Here is a 6134-nt window from a genome sequence, read left to right as displayed (position 1 = left end):
TAGGGTATTACGCTTCTCAGCGGCCCGAACCTGTATACATCGCCTGTGCCTCATGCTCTTTCGATAGGTCGCGATCTTTCCACATACAGAGAGAGCTTGGGATTTCACCCTGAGCCCCCGGCCGAACCGGCAAAGGGGGGGCCTGTGCGGTCTCCCGGTGAGGAGCCCCACGCTCCGTCAAATATTTTTATATAAATATACACTATACTATTAGTACTTGGCGCATCTCTCATACACATATAATATCTTATAGCTCGTGTTAAAGTTGGCTACAAATATATAACCCGTTTTTTTCTCCCTCCTCTCCTCTACGTATGTCTGTAGCTAGCTAGCTTAGCTACCTTATAACTTGCTATTGTACCTGCTCTAACTATATATATAGTCCCAACCCACCACATAAGAGCAAGTTTAATAGTATAGTTAACCACTAGCTTCAAATTATCTATAATCAATTTAATAGCCAATTCATACAATAGTTATATACTCTATTAATACCTGATCCCACTTATCATACACACACTGCGTCTTGGAGTCCGTGCTACAGTTGGCTACAAATTTGTAGCCCGCTGCTCTTCTCTTTTTTTTTATCTTCTTAAAATATATTTATAGCTAGCTTATAGCTTACTATTGTATTTGCTCTAAGCTGGTGTCTATGGAATTTATTAGGATGCCACCTAATAAAAATTTGATGTGACATGGTAATTAAAGAAGGAAGAGAAGGAAAAAGAGAAAATGATGTGGCAAGCACCAAACCGGATCGCCGTGTGCATCAAGGCCCTGGAAAGTAGCAAAATCAGCGTTGGGGTTGATTAATTGTTTCTTCCCCGACACATCTATCTATCTATTATATTATTAAGACAGCTCGAAAAAAAGACACCACGTTCACTGTGGAGGCTAGAAATTCCCATATTAATGGAAGAAAAAGAAAAAAAGAGTTCAAGTAGAAATACAATCTAAAAAATAACTGAAATTCGGAATTAAAAATAAGTAATATTTAAAGAGGAGTCCATATAAGAACCTAATACGTGATTAATTAAAATTCAGAATAATAAATAAATAAATTTCTGAAATTAAAAAAAAGAAAAAAAAGAGAGTTCAAGTAGAAATACAAATTTGAAATTATTAAAAGAATAATGGTCTAGATTTACTGTATAAAAGATAATCATATCAATCTAATTATAGATCATACAATCCGTACTAGGAGTCCTTGTCCATTTAGAAAAATCAATTGCAAAACTATACAGTATATAGAGTTATGATTCTAAACCAACATACATTGCCGCACATATATATATATAGGGTGGAGATACCAGACCAGCACGTTAGGCTGCAGCAGCAGAAAAATAATATAGTGCCCTCATTTCATACAAGTCTACGAACCCAATACGAGATTAATTAAAATTTGAAATGAAAAACAAAATAAAATCCGAAATTAGAAATAAGAAAATAAAAGAAGAGTTCAACTTGGAATGCGATTTAAAAATAACTGAAATTCGTAATAAAAAATAAAGACTATTTAAAGAATACACCATCTAGAACACATAACGAAATTAATTAAAATTCCGAATAATTAATAAAATAAATTCTGAAAATAGAATAAAACAACTAGGAATATAATTTATAAATAAAATCTATCGGAACGAAAAATATGGAAATTTCAAAAAAAAAACATCTAGAACACAACGATGATAAATGACAATAAATATCGGAGAAGCAACGAGGCAGGGAGTAGAGTGGTGACAGCTGATGGGATATCTAAAAAACTATTAACAAAACCCCAAATAGAATCTCAATGACAATTAAAAAGAGTGATGACGGACAGGCCGTTAAGCAGCACGGTCACGACGGTTAGCGGGATTTCTAAAAAAGTAAAAAAATAAACCTCAATGATAATCATGTTCGATTTTAAAATTTCAAATATAATAAAGAGTGGGAGGAAGCGGGCGAGCCATAGAGTAGTACAGTGGCAAAGCCACTAACGGTTTGGTGGGACTCTAGAAAGTAAAAAATTAAACTCAAACGATGATTATATTTGATTTTTAAAATCCCAATGACAATAAAGAGAGGAAGCAACTGTAGCACCCGTATTTTATTTGCTTTTATTTTAAAAAAAAAGCTTGTCATTTAAAAATTGGAGTTAATTTGGTTCTTAGATGATTTTGTGCCAAATGGATCTCAAATCCTCTCTTAGAATTGCCTTTCAAATTCCTGTGAAACTCTAGGTCAAATTCAAATTCAAATCCCTTCAAATTCTCCTCAAAATTCAACTCTATAAATCCCTGGGAAAATGTGAAATATCACTGTTCATATTGGGCCTCCTTCCCTTCCCTCTCTCTCGGCCCAACTCTCCTCCACCTCTCCTCTCTTCTTTCCCCTGAGCAGGCCGGCCCAGCGCAGCCCATTTCTGCTCATCGTCCCCTTCCTTGAGCCAGCCAGTGCATGCACACAAGGTGTTCGACGAAATACCGACCCGAGTCGCTGCACCGTTCCGCCCTCGTTCCCGTACCGCGTTGCACCATACCACCCTCCCGTGCGCCCCACAACGTGCCAGGGCCACGTAGCGCCGCCCCGCACGCCGCGCCAAAGCCGCATCGCGCCAAACTCCACGAAAACCGCCGCGCCCTCTCCGGGAGACACGGAGCCACGTCGCCCCGCGTCACCCCCGTCTCGTCGCCGTTCCATCCCGAGCTCTCGCGGACGCGCGTCCCTTCGCTGTCGCCCGTCGTCTTGTCGTCTGTCTCCTCCCGGGAAGCCGCCGAGCTCGCGCCTCCCTCTCACTCGCGTTCCATCGCCACCACCGTGTGACGTCGCTCGCGTCGCATCGATCTGAGAACCCTACCACCCAAATCCCGGCCGTAGCCGCCGTCGGCCGCGCGTCATCGATGTCCCGTCGCCTTTCCCGCTCTCCGCGCGTCACTTCGTGTCGCGTCGCCGTCGTTTTCACCGTCGAGTCACCACCGGTGCATGACGCCAAGCCATCGCGTCGCCATCTCGTCCACCCCGGAATCCCGCCCTAGCCGCTAGCCAGCTACCCCCGGAGCTCCGCGTCTAGACCGCCAGCTCGCCACCGCGCCGCTTGCCTATAAAAGGGGAAGCAGCCCGAGCTCCTTCTCCCCACACCATCACCATCTCTCCCCATCTCTCTCTCCTCTCTCTTTCTCTCGTTTTGCTCTCTGTTGCTGCCAGCCAGAGCCGCCGCGCTATTCTCCCGGCGCCGCCGTCGCCGGTGGAGCCTCGCCGGAGTTCTCCGCCGCCCTCCCTCAGCCGCCGGTCGCCTCGCCGCGCCCCATCGCCGAGACGCATCGCTATCCCAGACCGAGCCGAGCAAAAGAGCGAGAGGAGGAAGAAGCAGGCCTCCTCAAGCCTCTGCCAAGCCGGCCCCACCTTCCTTTATTCCTTCCTGCCACTGACGAGCAGGGCCCGTGTGCCTTTTCCTCTCTAGCAGCCACCGACAGGTGGGCCCCTCCCTTTTCCTTTTTTTAAGTCAATTTCCAACATTCCAGAAAATCCTTTATTCTTTGAAAATTCATAGTAAATCAACCGTAACTCCGATTGACCCCGTTCAAGTTCCTAAATTTTTTATAAAATTGAGATCTACACAGTGGCACCATTGTTTCTCTGATTTGAGCTAGTTTTATTGCCTTTTCTTAGTTAGTTTTATTTTTCGCGTTTAGAGCCCGAGTTCGAGGAAGCTCCGGACGCCGCTTTCGAAGGAGAAGACCCCAACGCTGTGCAAGGCAAGCCCCTTTGATCACATTGCCCCTATATTTTCAATGATATGTTGTTTGCAAAGATGCATTGTTAGTTCACACGATTAACATGTTTAGGCCTCGGATTGTTTATACAACCGACGGACCAACCCAGTAGTCGCACTTATATTACATAGGTTGATGTTTCCATACCATTGATAGCTCCACAAATATTTGCGCCGGTATCATTATTCGATTACCGAGGTAGTTTCGCTTAGCCATGCTTACGTTGTTGCCGTGTGGGAAACTTGGGTTATTCCAAATCCATGTTTAAAAAAAATCCGGTATGTTGTACCGAGGAATTGTGAAATAAAATGTGTTGTGAAAGTGGTGATGATGCGGAGTCATGCCTTTGTGGTTTGGCTACGTATTGTCGTTAAGGACCGATTCCTTTGGGAAATCCATCCAAACACGTTACAGTGCGACCACACGGGTATTTATGGGATGCCTCTGGCTAAGTAAATTGTTTTCACATGGGAGTTGGTGTGCCGATGGTTGTGGAATGCCGAGGATGAGGAGACGAAGTGTTACACATTTTTGCCCATCATGGGTGTCTTTTGCCTCTATTGTGGCGTGGTACCGGTAGGAGTAGGAGGCATCCTCGGTATTTCCTGAGTGGATGACGGCTGTCATTGCCTGATACTTGGCTATGGATCTTAGCCCAACTAGGTGGCATGCGGTTTTCATGGGTTAGCTTTGGAAAGGCCTTATCACGAACTTTCATTGCCGACGGGTAAACGATGTCAGTTTCGTGTCGTGTGGGTAAAGCGTGCAACCTCTGCAGAGATTAATGAACTGTTCGAACAGCCGTGCCCACGGTCAAGGGCGAGTGTAAGGTGTTTCTCATAGCGTAGATTTGTTTGACAAATGTTTGTGAAGAAGTGGTTACAGGGAAGGGTAACGTTACCAGAGTCCGCCTGTGTGGCAGACGGCTAACCTGGGTGGTTAGGAACGGGTCTGTGTGACCTGGGGTGTCGTCTGACACCGAGGTGTTGTTAGGGCCATGAAGATGGCGTTGTTGTGCTGAGATAACTGTGTGGACTATGTGTTGTTGTGAGAAGAAACTAATAGAGGAACAAATTAATTTGCTGTTCGTTAATCGTGACAAGTTGTTGCAAAGCAACTTGTGGAATGGGTCGAGGCGTGAGCCTCCTCCCGACAACTAAAACTTGACTCACTCACTAGGAGTTTTGTGAAATAAATCACTTTGCCAAAAAGGCAGCTTTCGCAAATAAAACCTTAGCCTCCTTGTTTAAACCAAACATGTCATTCTTTCCCCTGGCTTGCTGAGTACGTTAAGTACTCACCCTTGCCCCTTATAATATTATATAGAGTATGGAGATGAAGACATCGACCCGACCGCCGAGGAGTATCTCCAGGAGCAAGCCGAGTATGAAGACTTCTAGATGTTTCGTGCCTAGCCCCAAGCCTCGCCTGTGGAATAAGATAGATGCCTAGGTTATTCGCCTAGTGCATAGTTGCTTAGTCGCTTAGTGCTCCGCGCTGTTCGCTTCTGCGCCGTTGCTTTTATGGTTTTCTGTAATGTTGTGTTGCTCATCTATGGGCCTGTCCATGATAGCAACTTATGTAAGGACTACTACCCAGTGATGTAATAAAGCAGTTTACTTTGATTCCACATTTATTCTGTGTGTACCAGCTAGTTGTAACATCCTGAAAATTCCCAACAATAAAAATCACTAAAATTTCGAACTTTTTAAAACTTTTTGCATCATGCTGGATGTTATGGTTGCTTTTACTTGCCAAACTATAAATTGTCACAATGGAAAATTAAACTAAAGTTATACAGCTAAGTAATAATTATAATAATAAGATATTTATTATGAACCCCATAAATATTTACGCACGAGAAAACGAAGCCAGACAAAGGGAAGGTTAATTACCAATTTAATTTATGGATCAAATATTAAATACTTGAACCATGTGATGCGTGCCATGAAATATAAACACTTAGGAAATGATAATCATTCAAATAAATGGAACTCTATCTATAGAATAGTTTTACTGGGAAAAATTAATTAGATATTATATAATTTGAATTGAATCACAAATGCTAAATTATAGAAATCCATGTGGTGGTAAAACCAATCCAAAAAGATAAACCAATATATGTGAAAACATATAAATACCAAAATCCCAAACATAGGAAATTATAAAAATCTAGGATATATATTAAATATTGGACAATATTAAATTTTGGGGAAATTCACATTTGAGCACTTAATATGGTCACTCAACTGCTTAGTAGTAAAATACAAATTTAATTTGCAACTTTTCTCAATTTATAAATAAACCAAAACCTTAAAAATAGGAATACTTAGAAAAATATATAATAAAAATAAAAATATGTTCAATATTAAATTTGAA

At 42.3% G+C, this 6134-nt stretch overlaps 1 long non-coding RNA gene across 1 annotated transcript; it reads left to right on the top strand.

Moving 5' to 3' along the window:
• Nucleotides 1-3114: 3114 nt before the first annotated feature.
• On the top strand, nt 3115-5391 carry LOC112936162 (uncharacterized). Its single transcript, XR_010739369.1, has 3 exons — nt 3115-3455; nt 3675-3737; nt 5082-5391. It is a non-coding gene; the product is annotated as an uncharacterized lncRNA (long non-coding RNA).
• The last annotated feature ends 743 nt before the right edge of the window (nt 5392-6134 follow it).

The sequence above is a fragment of the Oryza sativa genome, chromosome 1, assembly GCF_034140825.1.
Source record: "Oryza sativa Japonica Group chromosome 1, ASM3414082v1".
NCBI lineage: Eukaryota > Viridiplantae > Streptophyta > Magnoliopsida > Poales > Poaceae > Oryza > Oryza sativa.
This window is presented reverse-complemented; position numbering and strand designations above follow the sequence as displayed.